This window comes from Puma concolor, chromosome E1 (genome assembly GCF_028749965.1).
Source record: "Puma concolor isolate L17-30 chromosome E1, mPumCon1.1.hap2, whole genome shotgun sequence".
NCBI classification, from domain to species: Eukaryota; Metazoa; Chordata; class Mammalia; order Carnivora; family Felidae; genus Puma; species Puma concolor.
The window spans coordinates 46,926,893-46,946,561 of NC_141680.1; the positions used below are offsets into that span (position 1 = coordinate 46,926,893).

The following is a 19,669-nucleotide window of genomic DNA, read 5'->3' on the forward strand; positions in this document are numbered from 1 at the left end:
AAACAACTCCAACCTTGAAAGGCCTCTTTGCATAAAAACTTAAAACCTTCATACACAATATTTAACTTTTTCTTTCAAACTACCCAAGCTTGTTTGTTTTTCATTCACGAACATGAGTTGTGTTCTCTACACTGAAGTTGGTTTCCTCATACTCTGCATTTTAGCTCTACCTTTATCAAAGAGGTGAAAAAGCTTAACACATAAAAAGTATCTACTTCAGTTCTTTTTGGAAAATCACACCAACTGGCTAATTTTCCTCTATACGTTTCACCCTATGTTATAATAAACAGGCTACATGGCGTATCTTAGGAACAAATGATAACTGAGTAACTAACAGTGACCCTTCCACAACAAGTCTTTTTTTCCTATGACACACAATCTGCAAGCAACACCCAAGGACCTTCTTGTGGCCTTCAAAAGTTGGGGACCTCTAGTACAGCGGAATATTTGTCTTTTCTAACTATTACTGTGGTTCACTGAGTTGATGTCACATTCCAAGGAATAGGAAGTACTGATGAAAGAGTCTTATTTTGTGTTATGAATTATTACACTCAGGCAGGAGTATTTTTTGCACAACTTTTAGTATGCCCAAAGAAAGACTAATAAGCACTTAAGATAGAAACTATAATTCAAACATGTATCTTCACAAGCAACATGAAGACTCAAAAACCAATCCGAATTTAGCTTTCCAAAGAGTAAAGTCCTATTTTTAGGAAAAGGACATGGTCCAAGTACTCTTTGCACCGACACAGTACGCAGGCCAGGTGTATAAGGCCATTTTATTTGAGACACCTGCACTGTACTCCTTCATAAAGTGATCAAATAGGGCACTAAAGTAAAATATGCTTCCTGAGACCCAGAACAGTCTAACCAATCAAAGAAGAAACTTACTTAAAATAGAGAAAGAGGGTAGAGAAAAGGTGCCTTAAAACTCTAAATAAACCACTTAATGATGAGATTTGGTTTTGTTCTGGGGCAATCTGCCACAGACCACATACTTACTCTGCACTACTCCCTCCTGTCCAAACTCAAGGGAGAGATCCTTTGGAAAAAAAAAAAATTAATTTTTTAAAATCCCTCTCTCTCTCTCTCTCTCTCTTTCTCCCTCTCTCTCTCTCTCCAGGAAGGAAATCACTTAGTTTCTGTGTCTTAATGGCCTCACCAAGAAGAAAAAATAACCTTTACAAAACCCCCCAAGGAAGCTAAATATAAGAGGAGTAAGCATTACTCTTTTAAACTCTTTAGAAAATCCAATACGGACTAGCATCTTTTTACATTTTAAAATTGCTCTTCCAGTAAAACAAGGCAACTAAGCTTTACTGCACTCAAAGCTAAATGCCTTCTCAAACCAGCATCACCACCCATAATGGCCCTATGTTTACAGATTACATAATTCAGGTTATATCAAACAGAACAAATCTAAAACTTGTTTTTCACTTTAAAATACAATTAAAATCTGTGGTCAACCCAATAAAATGGAGAGGATGTACAGCCTCTGGTTATAGTGTAGCATTACTAGAAAAGGAAGAGTATTTTGGCAGTGTTTGAAGAAGGGAAAAAAATGGGAATATTTTCCTTTCTTCTCACCTTGATAAAAGCTCAAAAGTGAACTTGTAAGGCTTACTCATTTTCCAGCTTCCAGAATTTTCCTCAACACGATAATGATAAGTCTAACAATCAAAGAACGCTCTGCAGGTTTAACCATAGAAATAACGTGTGTAGGCAGGAATAAAGAAAATCAGACAAAGATTTAACATCTCACTTTGGTAAAGCACAGTCAAATACTAACGTTCTGAATAAGGCTTTCAGTAAAGATGCAGGGACACTTCTAAAAACTTCATTCAACAGATTCATATAAGTGAAAGGACCAAAAACCCGATCGTACCACAAAGCTCTATCAATACTTAGTTGATCACTCACCTATCTACAGACACAAATCAAAAATACTTATATACAGTTAAATGTAGTAGTCATCAGAAACCAACCATCTTCACCAAAATACAGAGGTTAACAATCTTTGTCATATCTAAGGTTTCCCTCTGAGTAGTGCATACTTGAGAAATAAAAAGTTAACCACCTCAAATCACAAGATCACTAACAAATACATCAAACACAAGAAAGGTCAAAGAAACTGCATACTTTGTTGGATAAACATAGCGGAAATTGAAATTCCATGACTGAGGACAGTTACCCCACATATAATACATTTTTTAAATTCCCAAGGGATGAGCATTTTTACCTTGCCTTATTTTTAGAACTACACATCACACTGTACATATCACATGACATGATGTAACTGTTAGCAAAGAAAATGGCCCAAACCATTGAAAATATACATTAAGAGGAAATGAATCAATGCATACTTAAGAATCACTACATTTCACATTTACCTTTTTTATTTTTGAAGATGTTTCCTAACTCTATTACAGTAGACTTTTTTATTAACTGGAAAAGTAGCTAGTAACCTATGTAGGAACAACAGAAAAATGTACTTGATATTTTACAAAATAGGAATTTACCCAATTACTGGGAAAACTGATATGAAGAAACAGATAACAGAACATTCTTCCAAACCTCAAGAATTAAAAGCAAAAATTGTCTGGATCAAAAATGCAACAGAAACATAATGTAATACTCCAGTTGGAGAACAATTATTACTCAAAAGTATTCCCTGTTGTTAGGAGAAAATAAAAATAGTTTTAACTGACAATGCCTGCAGACAACTGAAAATTTCTAAACTGGTGAGACAGTTTATTAGAAAAGGAACCAAGTGTATGGTATAGGAGGGGGGGAGGAGAAAAACACACCCACTTAAGCCTTTGTAAACAGTGGTACTTAAAAGACCCAAGAAGCTGGGAAAAATCAAAACTACAGATTATTCTAAAAAGTGTAAAAGATATTCCAGTGTACTAGTGTCCATACTCGAAAGTGCTTTAGAGACAAAGTTCAGTAACAATCTATAACTATATCATGATTATGCAAGGCGAAGATTATGTAATTTTATCATTTATTATAAATGTTCTCCTACTCTCAAACTAAAACAACTAAAACGTTTTCATCTCTCCGATGGGGAGGGGATAGTTTCTTCTGGGCTACAGTTTAAAAATATAAACACACACCCCAAAACAAACAAAAAAACACAATGACTGCTAGCCACGTGACAAAGGAGATGGCAACACCAGGATTGTGAATGGAGGGGAGGGAGGAGAGGCAGGACGACTAGGGAGATTTCTCGGAACTTTGGGGACCTCTAGATTCGGGTCTCTCGACCTTTAAGGTACCAAACTCTAGCTCTACAAGTTGTACGTTAACATTCTCAAATACAGTCTTATTAACAGATCACGAAAAATGCTCTAGTGACCTCCAGGATAAAGAGGCGTAAATCAGAGGAGGAAAGAGAGCAATTTAAAGTGGCGCCATCATGTCACCCCCTTTCCCCTAAGGCAATCAATAAGCAATAGTTAAGTAACGTGTTTCTCCAAAAAAAAACAAAAAACAAAAAAACAAAAAAAAAACAAACCACCACACTGGGGGCCCGACAATGGAAAACAAAAGGGTTTTTAAGTAAGACATGCGCTTAAGGTTGTTTATCGTATGGAAAACAATCAAACTATTTGCTGAAGAATCAAAAGACAGCCGGAAAACAGGCCCCCCAAACTCACTTAAAAGCAAATAAATGCCTCTTCCTCTTTGGATTTTTTTTTTTAAACAAACAAACACGTCCGCCTAAGAGAGACTAGATCTGAAAACATAAGTGACCTCAATATATAGACAACAAAAATAATAAATAAATGAAACAAATAACCATCTCACAACAATCAGAGTTGTGATACACACCGTGCACCGCGCAAGATGTGTGTTACGAGCAGAAAAAGGCCTTCTGCAGTCAAGAGAAGTTCAAGCCAAGAGCCAGAGTTTGTTTGGGGTTTTTTTTACGGGAATAAATCGTGTTCTTAAGGCCGCATTTTTAAATAGAACGCCAAAGGAAAAGCTGGCGAACGAGGCGGCAGCTGGTAGAGAAGGGCCCCCGCACACCCCCGCCCTTGGGGCGACTCCCAGCCCCGGACCCGCAGCGGGGAAGCCCGGTGAGGCCATTTAAAGTTCCGGGGATTTTTCCTGCCCTGCCCTGCCTTTCTAGTTACAACTAACAAAGAGAGAGAGAAATGGGAGCCACAGGGAGAGCGAGGAGAAGGAGAAAGGGCAGCGGGAGGAGGAGGAGGAGAGGAGCAGCAGCAGCAGCACCTACCACGTGATGGAGGAGCGTTGCCCGGGCGGATTCAGCCCCACAAAATGGGCGCAGTTTGCAAACAGCCCCCGGCCTGGGCGCCGAGGGCCGGCGGCGGCAGGCGGGGGCGCGCGGCGGCGGCTCCGGCCCGGGCCCGCCGCTCTCCTCCCCCCCGGCGCCCGGAGCCGCCCTGACTTTCCGGGCGGGGGGGGGCGAGGCGGAGGGGGAGGGGAAGGCGGCGGCGGCGGGGAGCGGCCGCTTTTTCTTCTCTTTCGGGCCCCTTCTCCGGCCTTCCTCGGCTCCGGCGGGGCCTGGGCACCGTCGGGGACCGCAGCCCGGCGGGGAGGACTGGCGGGCGGGGGCAGAGGGTGAAGCCGCCCCCCCGCCCCGCACAAACAAGCACCGCCGTCTGCAGCCCGAGCCCGCACCCCGGCCGCCACCCCCGCACGCCTCTTCCCGGTCGGGGAGCGCGCTCCGGCCGCCCCCCGCGCCGCCGCGGTGAGACGAGTCGGCTTCGCTACGGTGCTCGGTTCTCCCGCCGGCTCGGCGAGCGGTGGCGGCGGTGGCGGCGGCACTGGGAAAATGGCGGCCGAGCTCCTTTTCCCTCCCCCCCTTTAATCTGAAGCGGAGGGAGAATGGAGCGAGCGAGCGAGCGGGCGAGCGCCGGGGACACGGGGAGGAGGGACAGCAGCGCCTCCGCCGGCTGCGGCTGCGGCGGCGAAGGGCCGCTCCGCCCCGGCGCGCCGCCAGGGGGCGCCCGCCGCGCCACCCCCGCGGGCCGCCAGGAGGCGCGGCCGCCGCCGCCTCAGTCATGGCTCCTTGCCGCGGCCGCTGTTTCTGCACCTCCATCTGCGGAGGCCGCGGCGCCGGGACCCAGCTGCTCCCAGACGTGCGGCCACGGCACGGGGCACTGCGGCAGGCGGGAGAGGGCCCTCGCTCCGGCCGAGGTGAGGCTAACCTGAGGCGCTGACGCCGTCACATTCCCTCCGCGCCGGGGCTGGCGGGGCCGCGCGCAGGCTATGAGGGGGCAAGGCGGGCAGGCGCGGCGGAGCAAGAGGACGTGAGCGAGGAACTGTTTGCACTGTGTAGTAAACAGGCTAATGCAGTCGGTGCCACACTATTCCAGGGTTAAACGCGCGCTGAATCGGGTAGGAAACTCCCTGACCAGCGAAGCGCTTTCTGCCGCCCTTTGTCCTAGGCGACTGCCTCGATACACTGCAGCACGCCTGGGCACTAGCCCCAGCGCAGCGCTCCGCAGCCGCCAGGGTGGAAAAAAAAAAAAAAAAAAAAAAAAGGCGCACGTCGTCATTGCGCAGGCGCAGGCCAGGGCCCGCGCCGGGCCAGCCCGAGAAGGGACGACCGGGAGCTAGAGGGGAAGTGATGACCCATCCGCGCCGGGCCCGCTGGGAACTGTAGTTTTCGTTAAAAAGCACGCGTCTTGTTTTGGGTGTCATGGTTTGGCAGATCCGCCAAAGCAGGCAAATGGCATTACACAATGAGTATTTATGCTTCCTGTCGCCACCAAAAGGAAGTTCACTGCTATGCTAAAAGTTTAACAAAGAACTCCACAGAGAAACCAAATCTCACAACAAAAAGCAAACTTCCCACTTTTCCTACCAGAGTTGGTTTAAAGTGGTGGCACTTTATCTTTCTCATGACCAGTTTGTCGGTACAGTATTTTATTTGTTTCCCAAAACAGGGCCTTACAATAATGGAACCTTTTCTAGATTAAAAAAGTTAAGCAATATAACGCAAAGTGTCACATTTACACAAAGTATAATTCCACCATCCTTTAAAACCAAAAAAAAAAAAAAAAAAGTTGCCGAAAGATTATTTCAGTGGTTTGAGATTTTAAAACAGAACTCTAGGATTCGTCAGAATGTGCTTTAAATGACTGAAGGAAAAAATGATTACAACAATTAAATCATCAAATTCAGCAAGACAGGAAGGGTATGCTCTACTATGAAAAGGAAGATAAGAAATGCTCAATACTGTTTTGTGGCTTACCAGAACCAATATCCGGTGGTATGCTCACTTCTGCTAGCCAAACAAACACCCTCTCGGTTGTAGTCCTCCCACAAAGTTACCAGCAACTATAGCATCTACACCTGTATGTCAGTGAGCTCCCATTTGTACTCTTAAAATCACACTACAATGAAGTCACGGTCAAATTACACAAAGAATAAACTAATATAAGTGTACCATCCAAAAGAGATGCTGGTCTTGGCTTTTTATAATCCTGCGAAAGAAAATTTAGTTGATTAAAAAAGTATACACATATCTCCATATAAATAGGAATTCCATAAAATATAGCAGAAAGGTGTTAAACACAGACCAACAGATGGCAAACTCAAGTCCTAATCTAAGGATTCTGAAATCTAAATGAGCCAAATGAAAAACACCGAATAAGGCAAAGCCCCTTCCAGCATATACTTAAAAATATTATGTTCAAAGACACCCACCACAAAATAATTAATCTTACTACTGATTAGTAAGTGGACTGGGCCTAGTCCTAAAACTCAACTGTGAGATTTAATTAGGCCCCCAAATAACGAAGATTGTGAAATACTTTTTTATTCAGTGGATTAGGAAAAAGGTGGGAATGCTCATTTTAAAACATGCTTTTTGGGGAAAAAAAAATTCCAACTTTCCCATTCTCTCAATGTTTAGCCCAAGAGCCAGGAGTTCACAGTGTTTATGGCATTTAAATCAGTCAAACATGTTTTACATTCTTATCTCAAACCAGATGTCTTTTTCCTAAGGCACCAATTTTTACAAATAAAAAGATTCAAAGGTAAGCCACTAAAATGCAAAAATCTTAAGAAGAGAGATACATTTTCTTAAAATTGACCCCAGAAACACAGTGGATGTCAAGGCTGATTAAACACACACATACACCCTACTATTCATATCACTCTTGGAGTAGTCATTATGGTTGACTCTCAAAGTTGATATTTGTATTAGTTTAACCCATCCCCTCTGCCAATGATTGGTTGGGAATGGGCATGAAACCCAATCCTGGCCACTGAGACATGAGTAGAAGCCCACTGGAAGGCCTGCTAGAGAGAAGTGTGAGAAAAGCATCTTCATTCCTAAAAATGAAATGAGAAACAGTTACCTCTTCTTTAGACTGTGCGAAAAATGACACCTCAAACTGCTACAGTCACCCTACAAGAAGCCTGAAGATGCCACAATCCTCATCAAAGGGGGCAGAATGGAGAGCTGGCAAGAACTTTTCAGCATTAAGCCATTAAATCAAATAATCCTGACCTCTGCTAGACTACTGGACTTCCAGCTACACAAGAACAATGTAACAACATTTCTTTATTGTTTCAGCCAATTTAAGTTAGGTTTTCTATACCTGAAGTCAAAAAAATTCTAATTAATTTCTCATATTTTAGAGCACCTATATTATATTACTTGGATTATTCATATTGTCATATTATATAAAACCTTATTTATTCCTCAGAAAAGTCCTTTCCTTCTATATACAACTCTGTACCCATCCATGTCTTTATATGTTCTTTCTGCCTAGAAAAAGAAGACCATCCCTCCTCACAACCATTCCTTGTTCATTCTTCTCCCCCAACCCACTGCGACTTATTTTTCCTTCAAGACATGTTCCACCATTTCATTTACATACCTTATTTAACAAGGTAGATAATTGGCCCTATAATAGTTAAAGGCTCTCTATAATTCCTTTGAGGTTGTTTTCATCTATCAGTCTTACCTCTGAAGCTTGTCTGAAAGCCCTAAAAGGCAGGAACTATGGCTATTCCAACTTCAGATTTATAACTCTCACCTGTACAATAAACATATCCCAAGAAGGCACTCTCTAATAACTTCACCATATATATATATATATATATATATATATATATATATATATATATATATAAACAAGCCAGATAGTCCTAAACAGAACATTCTTAAATTTTTTTTTTTTCAACGTTTTTAATTTTATTTTTGGGATAGAGAGAGACAGAGCATGAACGGGGGAGGGGCAGAGAGAGAGGGAGACACAGAATCGGAAACAGGCTCCAGGCTCCGAGCCATCAGCCCAGAGCCTGACGCGGGGCTCGAACGCACGGACCGCGAGATCGTGACCTGGCTGAAGTCGGACGCTTAACCGACTGCGCCACCCAGGCGCCCCCTAAACAGAACATTCTATCACAAATTCAGTACTTCATATGTCCAAACTAATCTCAAAAAGACAAGGGATTGTTTTGTTTTGCACTTTAAAAATATGTATTAAAACTAAGGAGAAAGTCCTAAAGCCTAAACCATTTAGTTTCAAAAGAACAGGGACCCAGTTTCTGTTATTTATTGTTGCATCATTACATCCTGGGGACCTAGTCCAGAGCCTTGCAAAAGGGGGCACTTTGTAAGAATTTGCTGAATAAATGAAGAAAGCTATAGTGTGGTAACTAAGAATATAGGATCCAGGGGTAGCCCTAGATTTTACCTGCCTCCTTGACTTATCAGCTGTGTTACTTTGGGCAAAGTACTAAACTTATAAGCCCCAGTTTCTGCTCTGCAAAAAGGAGATAGTGATGCCTACCTCATAAATTTAACTATTATCGTTATTAGTTAACTAATGAAGCTATTTTCCCAAGTTCAATAATTGAAGAGGTTAAAATATGAGATAAGGTCAGCACCTCTTCCCTAATTCAAACTTCAAATCCCTATCTACACACTCCAGCAAACAATGTTTTCATTCATAAACTCAGATAACACTATCCATAAAAATACTTTGAGCTCCCCGAGAGCATATTCTAATTCTGAAAAAGATTTACATTCATAAATCCAAACCACATAAAAAGGTAAAATTCATTTATTCAACAAAAATTTAGTGAGTATCTATTAAGCTCAAGACCCTGTTCCAGATGTCACAGAAATGAACACGTCAATCTATTTAAGACAACATTAAAATTATATCATGAAAGAAACAACTTTAAACTGAAATTGGTGCATGCTCTCATGTTAATATGTTATCAGCTAAATATTCAGTAGAAAGCTAGAATTGAATGAACTGAGCCAATAGTAAGAAATTTAAATCAAAGAAATTTTGGATGTAGAAGGAATATGGAAGGTCATCTAGCTAAACCTCCAACTTTTATTAGTGGGAAAACAAGGTAAGGCCAAGAGAGAACAGTTAAGATTCTACCCTAAGCCCCACAGCAGAAGGACACAATGGGATCAGAGGTCAGTCTCCAATTCTCACTTTCCCACTATATCACCTGCCTTCCAGAGTTACATTCTCCCAACAGAAACATGCTACTTACTTGACTAATAAGAACTACAAATGTGACAAAGATATTAAGCTCAAACAATAGTACCTATTTCATAGTTTCACAAGTATCAAGATTTAGCCAGATGTCAGTAAAAGAAAATCCTCACACTGATTACAAGAATTATAAGGCTCAGAAATCAAGATTTTTTTTTCATTAAGTGGAGGTCTCAACTCATTCAAAATATAGATTCTTATGTATTCAGTCCACTAGCAACAAACTTTCAGTAAGATTAAACAGCTTAAGGCATGTGAAAAACTTTTGTAAATGGCAAAGTAGTATAAGAATGCATGGCATTCCTTAGTTTCAATCCCACCTAAAAACAAGATAAATTTCTTCTCCATACTAGAGATACAGACTGTCAAATTTACATAAAGAAATTACCTTACCATTTCACCACAGAAGTGATCCAATAACTCACTAAGAAGAAAAACTAATCTTAGGCAGTAAGTAATAATAATTGTTACTAATAATAATAACTAAAGTCACAGGTTAACTCTGAAAACACTTCTAAATCTATAAATACTTTATTTAGGGATAACTCAGAAGATAGCAACTGAATATAACTGTAACACTTAAACAAGTCGGGTTCTTTCACACCAGCTACATTAAGATCTAGGTTTTCTCCTCCATGGTACCAGATTTGAAAGTAGCAACACAGGCACTTACTTCTTTCTAATGCGTGCAGTTTAATGAAGACTTTATATGAAATATTTTAATAAAGTTTCTCAAGTTGTCAAAAACTACACTGATTATTTAGGTGGATTTTAATTAATTCTGCTGCTTTAAATTTTAATATAGAACATTAAAAAAATTCTCAAATAATTAGAATTAACCAAAAAAAGTTCATTGACCAAACATAACAAAAGGAGTACTCCAATATTCTGACTTAGCTGACGAGGCAATGTCAAATGAAGCAATCTGTCTAGGACCTAAACACTGTTTCAGATGATAAACTTAAATGTCAGAATTTGCCCAAAATTTTCCAAGAAACTGCCTGGCTTCTATTCTAAATGAAACATAGAAGTAAACATGCAGAAGAACTTCAAGGCAGCCATGAACAGCCAACTCGTGGAAGGCCTGATAAAGAGAGTCAGAGGGGGAAAAATGTTCAAAGAGAAAAGGAGACAACAGGTGCACAAGGCAAATGTCACTTAAAAAATTTTTAAGTCCAGGGTGCTTGAGTGGCTCCATCAGTTGAATGACAGACTCTTGATTTCGGTTCAGGTCATGATCTCATGGTTGTGGGATTGAGCCCCAGGTCAGGCTCTGCACTGGACACAGAGCCTGCTTGCGATTCATTCTCTCTCTCTCTCTCTCTCTCTCTCTCTCTCTCTCTCTCTCTCTCTCTCTCTTTCTCTCCCCTCCCCTCTCCCTCTCTTTGCCCCTCCCCCACTCGTGGGTAGGCTCTCTCAGTCTCTCTCAAAAACAAAAACAAAAACAAAAACAAAACTTTAAATCAGTTGCTAAGTCCAAAGTTAAGATGCAACTTCCAAAATCTCGCTCTGATGGCAGAACAAACCTAGGGATTTTGGAGACACCACACGTGTTCCCTCCATTGGAAAGGCACACCATTCTTGAAAAGGAACATACCTTTTTAAACCACTAATTTCTGGATTCTTGAACCAGGTTTTCATGTACACTCTGAGCACAGTGATATAAAATAGGGGGTAACTGAAGCCAATGAATAATCAAGAGAGACACCTTGCTGGAGTGTCAATTTCATCAAAGATTGTAGTAAAATTGCATATACTTTTATTAAAATAAACACAAATATATTATGTAGCAAAATACAAAATTCTCATTTTTTTCAAGATAAAGGAGTCTTCAGAGAAATGTCCTTTTCGTAAGAAGTTGCTCTGGACAACCCTAGACTGAGGGTACTTTAAAGGAAAGTAGGAGAAACAATGCTTTAGATCATTTATGGATAAAGATGTATCCCAAAAAAATCCTGAACATAATCCCTCCATAAAGATAATATAACTTGGAGAGATCTTATATAAAAATTGTCATGGATACAATATTACAAATGAGTCCATAAGCTACTGAGAACATGACTAGAATTCAGGAAATGCTAAAGTCCTTGGCTTATCTCTGTCACTCATTTACTAAGAAATCAAATATAATCTCCTTAACAATAATCTTTTCTCATTTCTGAATTAGACAAAAATAATAAAATACAATATTTGGTATTTTCAGCCATATTCCAAATTAATTCCCACAATCAAATTTAGACACAAATTTATCTAACAAAACTTGTCCCAAATGAACTAACTTCAACTAGCAGAACAAACAAATTTAATTTAAAAAATAAAACAGCTAAATGAAAGTATAACTTCTGAGAGACCTTGGGTGGCTCAGTCAGTTAAGCATCCAACTTCAGCTCAGGTCATGATTGGTTCATGAGTTCAAGCCCCACATCAGGCTTTTTTTTTTTTTTTTTTTGTGCTGCCAGCACAAAATAAAGGTATTTATTTTTATTTATTTTGAAAGAGAGAGAAAGTGCATGTGCTAGCGTAAGCAGGAGGATGAGCAGAGAGAGAGAGAGAGAGAGAGAGAGAGAGGAGAGAGAGAACTCCAACCAGGCTCCGCATGCTGTCAGTGCAGAGCTTGATGCAGGGCTCAAACCCACAAATCACAAGATCATGGCCTGAGCCAAAATCAAGAGTTGGATGCTCAACCAACTGAGCCACCCAGGTACTCCTAAAATAAACATTAAAAAAAAAAAAGGGTTTTTTTTTTTTTTTTAATGTTTGTTTATTTTTGAGAGAGAGACAGAGAAGAGCATAAGCAGAGGAAGGGGAGAGAGACACAGAATCCGAAGCAGGCTCCAGGCTCATGAGCTGTCAGCACAGAGCCCGACACAGGGCTCAAACCCACAAATCACAAGATCATGACCTGAGCCTAAGTCGGATGCTTAACCAACTGAGCCACTTGGGTGCCCCTAAAATAAACATTTTCTGTAAAAAGTGTATCTTCGTTGCTTCTTGGCCTTTTGGCTAAGATCAAGTGTAAAAAGTGTATCTTCTGTGGTATCAAGAAGAAAAAAATGTTCTGTGTAGGGGAAGGGATTAAACTCACATTTCCTATTATAACTATACTGGCAACATCAAAATGTGGTCTTGCTGGTAATATTTAGCCTAAGTCATTAAATTTTTATAACATGACAACAGTAATACTAGCGTTCCTGCCTTGGAGGACTTTCTTTTTCAGTAAAACTGGATATCCCCTTAAAGCCCTAACATTCATTTCCATTCATTCATAAACATTTATTGACTGTCTACCAAATGCCAATCACTGTCGTACCTCTGGAAAAAAAAATACTAAGTCACCATCATAAGTTATGTGGTAGCCAAGAAAAACTCCTTCTATTCATTGACATTTTAAATGGTTAAAAATTCAAAGCTAAGAAATCATAAGAGAACAATTAGCAAAATTTTAGTGCTTTATGCTTCCAACTCCATTCTCTTCTGATCCCTTTTGTGAAGCTTGCCTAAACCACCCCAAGGATGCTAAAATTAGGTATTGTTTAAGGCATAACCAGAAAGAGGTAACAGAGTACCCCAAAATAAAACCAAGAGAAGTTAAGGGAACCAAGTAGGAGGCAAGGATCTAAAGTAGTGGACTCAGAACCTCTACCCTGCATGTCTCAAGATAGGCAAAGGTCTAGAAGAGGAAAATTTGTGACCTAATCCAATTGTACTTAATTCTGCATCCCCCTTTTCATTCTCAAATATTTGTGGGGGATGCTTTTAGTTCTGACTGCCATGGATTCAAAAACACATCATTTCTTAAACATTAGTTATGTTAACTATTATCTCCATTCTACTAATTAGGCAATTAGAATTTGCTACTGCTAAATGAATGTCCAAAGTTAAGCCACAATTATTTCGAGATGAAGTCAAGAACACATCTCAACTCACTTGATAAGGCTGTTATTACCCTGATGCCTAAAGCAGAGAAAGACATAAAAAGAAAAACAAACAAAATCAAAAAAACAAAAACCACACTTCAGACCGATATCCCTTATGGATATAGATGTAAAAATCCTCAACAAAACACTAGCAAATGAATCCAGCAACATCTAAACAGGACAGTACACCTTTGCTAAGTGTGACTAATCCTAGGAATTCAAGGTTGGTCTATAACCTGAAAGTCAATTAATGTAATACATTATACTAATAAAGGATTAAAACCACACGATCACTCAGTTGATGCAGAAAAAGCATTTGACAAAATCCAATACCCTTGCATGATAAAAACACACAAGAAACCAAGAACTGAAGAAAACTTCCTCAACCTGACAAAAGGTATCTATGAAAAAACCACATCTAACATCACAGTTAATGGAGAAAGACTGAATACTTTCTAAGATCAAGAACAAAACAAGGATGTCAGCTCTCACCACTTTTATTCAACACTGTACTGCAGATTTTAGCCAGGGCAATTAGGCAAGAAAAATAAATAAAAAGCATTCAAGTTACAAAGGAAAAAGTAAAATTAATCTATTTGTACATAACATAATATTGTATATAAAAAATCCTTAAGGAACCCACAAGTAAACTGTTAGAGCTAGAAAACAACTCCATCAATAGTATAAGATGTAAGACCACTATACAAATATCAGTTGTATTTCAATACACTAATAATGAACAATTTGAAAATGAAATAAAAAACAATTATTACAATAGCATCAAAAAGAATAAAATACTTAGAAATAAATTTATAAAATTTGCACTCTGAAAATGACAAAAATTGTCAAAAGAAGTGAAAGAAGTCCTAATTAAGTGGAAAGACATCCCATGTTCATGGATTGGAAGATATAACATTATTAAGCTGGCAGTTACCCCCTAAATTGATCTATAGATTCAAATCAATCCCAGAATATCCAAAATAATCTTGAAAAGGAAGAATGAAGTTGGAGGACTCACACTTCCTGATTCCAAAATCTAACTCAATGCCATAGAAATCAAGACAGTGTGGTACCAGCATAAGGACAGACATATAGATCAATGAAGTATTGTTGACAGTCCAGAAAAAAGACCTCACATTCATAGTCAATTGGTTTTTGACAAGAGCGCCACAATAATTCAAAAGGGAATGGGGGGTAGTCTTTTCAGCAAACAGTGCAGGGATAACTGGATATTCACATGCAGTGGAATGAAGCTGGACCCCTAGCTCACACCTTACACAAAAATTAACTCAAAATGGATCATAGACCTAAATTTAAAAGCTAAAATCATAAAATTCCTAGGAGAAAACAAGGGTAAAATCTTCATTTTTAGATTCAGCACTAAAGTACAGTAACAAGAAGAAACATGTAGTTTGGACTTCATGAGAATTATACATTTTGTGCATTAAAGGACCCCATCAAGAAAGTGAAAACATAACCCACAGAATAGGAAACAATATCTGAAAATCATATGTGACAAAGGACTTCTTTCCAGAATATATGAAGAAATCTTATAACTCAACAATAAAAAAGACAATCCAGTTTTTAAAAAGGGCAGGGATGCCTAGGTGGCTCAGTCAGTTAAGCATCTGACTGACTCCTGATTTCGGCTCAGGTTGTAGTCTCACCGTTCATGAGTCTGAGCCCCATGTCAGACTTTGCTCTAATAGCGCAGAGCCTGCCTAGCATTCTCTCTCTCCTTCTCTCTCTGCCAATCCTCTCCCCCCTCCAAATAAATAAATAAACTTTAAAAAAGGGGGAGGGGAGTTTTGACAGAAATAGACATTTCTCCAGAGACCTACAAATAGCCAATAAACACATAAAAACATCTCATCATCATTAGTCATCAGGAAAATAAGTTCAAAGCCATGAGCTACTACTTTACATCTACTAGTATGGCTATAATCAAAATGACAGACAGTTAATAATGTTGACAAGGGGAGTGCCTGGGTGGCTCAGTCAGTTAAGCATCTGACTTTAGCTCAGGTCATGATCTCACAGTCCATGAGTTCGAGGCCCATGTCGGGCTCGGTGCTGACAACTCAGAGCCTAGAGCCTGCTTCAGACTCTGTGTCTCCCTTTGTCTCTCTCTCTGCCCCTCCCCTACTTGCGCTCACATTCTCTCTCTCTCTCTCTCTCTCAAAAATAAATAAACCTAAAAAAAAAAAAACGTTGACGAGGATGTGAAGAAATTTGTAGGTGTGAATGTAGAAGGGTGTATCTACCTTGGAAAAGTTTGGTGGTTCCTCAAAAGTTAAACAGAGTTACCATATAACCTAGCAATTCTACTCCTAGGTATAGACTCAAAAAAGGTGTCCAAACAAAAACTTATACAAGAATGTTTATAGCGGCATTATTCATAATAGCCAAAAGACAGAAACAACCCAAAAGCCCACCAATCGATTAACAATAAGCAAAATGAGGCATATCCATACAATGGAATATTATTTAGCCATAAAAATAAATGAGTAAAGTATTGATCTATGCTACCACATAGATGAACCTTGAAAACATGCTAAGTGAAAGAAGCCAGCCACAAAAGAACACATACTGTAGGATTTTATTTATATGAATGTCCAATATAGGCAAATTACAGACACAGAAAGTAGCTTCGTGATTGTCAGGGGCTGAGGGACAAAAGGGAATAGGGAGTGACTGCTAATAGATATAGGGTTTCTTTCTGGGGAGTTGAAAATGTTCTAAAATTAGAACGGTGCATCTGTGACAGATGCACAAGCATGTGAATACACTAAAAGAAAACAACTGTACATTTTAAATGGGTAAATTTTATATGTGAAGCGTCTTTCAATAAAGCTGTAAAAACAAAAATGGATGGAGCCAAATAATACTTAATTTCTAAACAATTTCACTTTCAAAAAAAAAAAAAATGCTGAACCGCTTGCAAAAATGTCAAGAGAAGGCAAGCCATACTTATTTTTCCCCCTTAAGAGATTACCTCAGAGCACCAATTTGCCTTCATGTTACAGTAGCAAACTCATTACCAGCAATATACATAAGAAAAAAAATGTGGTTCCCATCAAACCTGACTTACTCTAATATGAGAGTGAAATGAGGAAGACCCAACATGTCAGCAATACAATCAGTCATCTATAGGAAAATACAAACTAGAACCTCAATGAGTGAAGAGGTTAAGGAACACAAAATCCTATTACTGGAAAAGTCATCTTCAATGAGATAGGATTGGAACGTATTGCTATTTTAAAAGCTCAAAACAAAAGCAACAATATTATACTCTGCCCTAAGAATTTTATAACAGATGGTTGGCAAGTCTTCTATACATGGGTAGTTCAAGAAGAAAAAATTTGGCATTGTCATCCCCAGCACTATTTGGAATATAAATAAGATACCCTGATCCACAGATCCAGGATCTGAGAGGAAGAGTATATGTTGAGCAGGAAAGTATGCTGATCAGTCAACTCATTTCCAGGCCAGGTTAATCATCTGTCCCCCTCCCGCCCCCCATAAATCAACAATTCTTTTTTGTTTGTATATGCTCCAATATAAATGTGTTTAGCATATAAGTCTATCCCCAGCAATCGTCAGACTGATTAAATGAATGCTGAACTGGCATTCAAGTTCTAGCTCTGCCACTAGGTACCTATGTGACTTTGGGGAAATGGCAGCACTGCTCTCTGTCTTGATGTAGAAAACAACAGAGCTAGACTAGTTAAATCAAGGTTTCTTTTAAAAAAATTGTTTTCCATGTTTATTTATTTTTTGAGAGGGACAGAGACAGAGTGTGAGCGGGGGAGGGGCAGGCGGAAAGGGAGACAGAATTCGCAGCAGCCTCCAGGCTCTGAGCAAGCTGTCAGCACAGAGCCTGACGCTGGGCATGAACTCACAAATTGCGAGATCATGACCTTAGCCAAAGTTGGACGCTCAACCGAGCCACCCAGGCGCCCCAAGATTTCTTTTTAACTCTAACACTCAATGATTCAGAAACCCGAAAACTACAAAAATAACAATAATGTGGGGTTCAACAATCTATGTGTTTAACAACACAAAACTTCTTTGGGAGGGAACTGATAGAAAATTTTAAGTAACACAATAATGCTTTCCCAAAAATAATTAGAACCTATAACATATACAAATTACAAAACTTGGTTCTAAATTATAATCAGGAACAGACATATTATGACCCACTAGGAACAGAGATACAAAGCACACTTAACCAACATTCTGTAGAGTGAGGGAAAATTTTAAATGTTTATATTGAATACATTTACCTCCCTGCCTCCTCTCCTTTCTGCCTAGCCCCTTCTTGTCCTAAACACATTCATAAAAAAAATGTGCTTATCAAAAAAAATGTATTATATGGTTCCCTATTTTTGGCAAAAAAAAATGTAGACTTTAGATAAAATTAACATTAAGAAGCAAATGCGTAATACAAAACAAAGAGATGGACTTTACAATACTGTCCTGAACGCAAGGGATTAAAAAATTAGGAGCTCAACCCAAATTTTGTAGAAATGTTTATATTTTGAATCGCTAACTAGTCTGGGGGTGGGGAAGGGGAGGAAAGGGGCTAGTGGAAGAAGGAAAAAACAACTTACTCAGAATAGAAGGACAAAAAGTGAGGAAAAGCAACAAAAGATGATAAATTGTAGCTGAGCAGGAGCACTAAGACATACGGAGGCAAAACAATTAAAATCTTGCAAGAAAATGCAAAGCCACAAAGAGGGGGTTTAAATATATGAAAAACAATATGCCAAATAAAGACTGGATGGGTCACTTGATAAATAGGGTATAGACAGTGATAAAAACAAAACAGCTGATAACTTTAATTTGCTTCACTATTTATTTACTAAGGAAGTTTTGAGGGAAAAAACCCTATTTCTAAATTACTCTTTAAGACATATAAATAACTGATAGCCTATCAAATTCATCATTAAAAAAACCAGATGCTTCCAAACTAATATATCAGATGTTAGGTAGTCATGGAATCCCAAAGTATCCTCTGCATTTTAAAACAATGTAAGTATAAAATTATAAAACTGCAGGGAAGAACTTAACTGGCCAATAGTCATGAGAGGAGTGACCTCCTATAAGCACCAGAAAGATGGAATCCAGACCTGTTTCCTTTATCAACATTTATCCAGCCCCTTGCTCAACTCCTGGCACATTTAGGCACTCAAAATATATTTGCAGAACAAAAATGAACAGAAACATGCCATCAATATAACTCCCATGTACTCAAGAGAAGGGCGCTGGCTGCGAGCTTCAAACTGACCAAGCTGGCAAACTGCTAACAGGGGATGGGACCAGAAGACACATCAGCATGAATAACCTTCTGAGGAAAAGACATCACAGCTTCTAAAAGAGGAAATCACACCATACCAGTCTACCCAAATTCTCTGAGAAGAAAGTAAGCATGTGAATATAATTCATGTGGGCTTTTATAAAAGTCTTGACAAGATTCTAAGTAAAAGGTCATTTTTTGTAAGCCTGAGTGACTCCAAAATTGTGAATATTTACCATAGATAGGTTGTGATTTAGACAGAATATTATGGGTAGATGCTGAGGCACCTCCCCAAACGAAGAAGTATAAGCACAAGACTGATCGTAGGTAGCATTTTTGGAAATGCTATATGTGATATTTGAATGAATTATATTAAAGACACGAGGAAATTCCCCATTTTGCAGATGGAATGACGAGCTCCCTGATAGTGAAATAATACAGAGCTGTAAAAATAAGGGAACGGAGAGGCGGAAAGGAGTTTTAAGTGTATCAAATGAGAAACATTTGCAAAACCTGGGATTTATTTTCAGCTTAGAGAATACGCTGGCAAGCCTGAAAGTTGTCCAAATATCTAAAAGATCTGTCCAGCAGAAGAGAAACTAGAGCTGCAGTTCCTGTGTGGACAAAATTGGGCCCAAAGTGGAAATTGCAGAAGGAGCACATTTCAACTCAACATAAGGTCAAGCTTTCTGACCATCAGACCTAAGTAAAAAGGTGATTCTTACCCTGAATTACCTCTAAGAGCCCAGTGAGATAGAGGAAGCGAAGATACCACAGGCAAGAGAATGGCAGGGATTATTACAGCATGGACAAATGGAAAGTAAGGCACCTACAGGGAGAAAACCTAAGTTGTCCCCAAAGAATTCATGGCTTCCAGTCAAAAAAATGAATTTTTGAATAATTATAGGATGTTCCCCTAAAGATACTGTGATGTTCTGTGC

General features: G+C 39.4%; 1 protein-coding gene across 5 annotated transcripts in view; it reads right to left on the reverse strand.

Moving 5' to 3' along the window:
• The window catches only part of KANSL1 (KAT8 regulatory NSL complex subunit 1), a 180,010-nt gene that overhangs the window by 146,852 nt on the left and 13,489 nt on the right, over positions 1–19,669 (reverse strand). For 3 of the 5 annotated variants that reach the window (XM_086687606.1, XM_086687607.1, XM_086687603.1), the window contains exon 1: positions 4,247–4,386. The exons of the other annotated variants lie outside the window; for them this stretch is intronic. The gene's annotated coding sequence lies outside the window, so the exon portion shown is untranslated. Of the gene's footprint in view, positions 1–4,246; positions 4,387–19,669 lie in introns of those variants that run through there. 5 annotated transcript variants of the gene reach the window in all.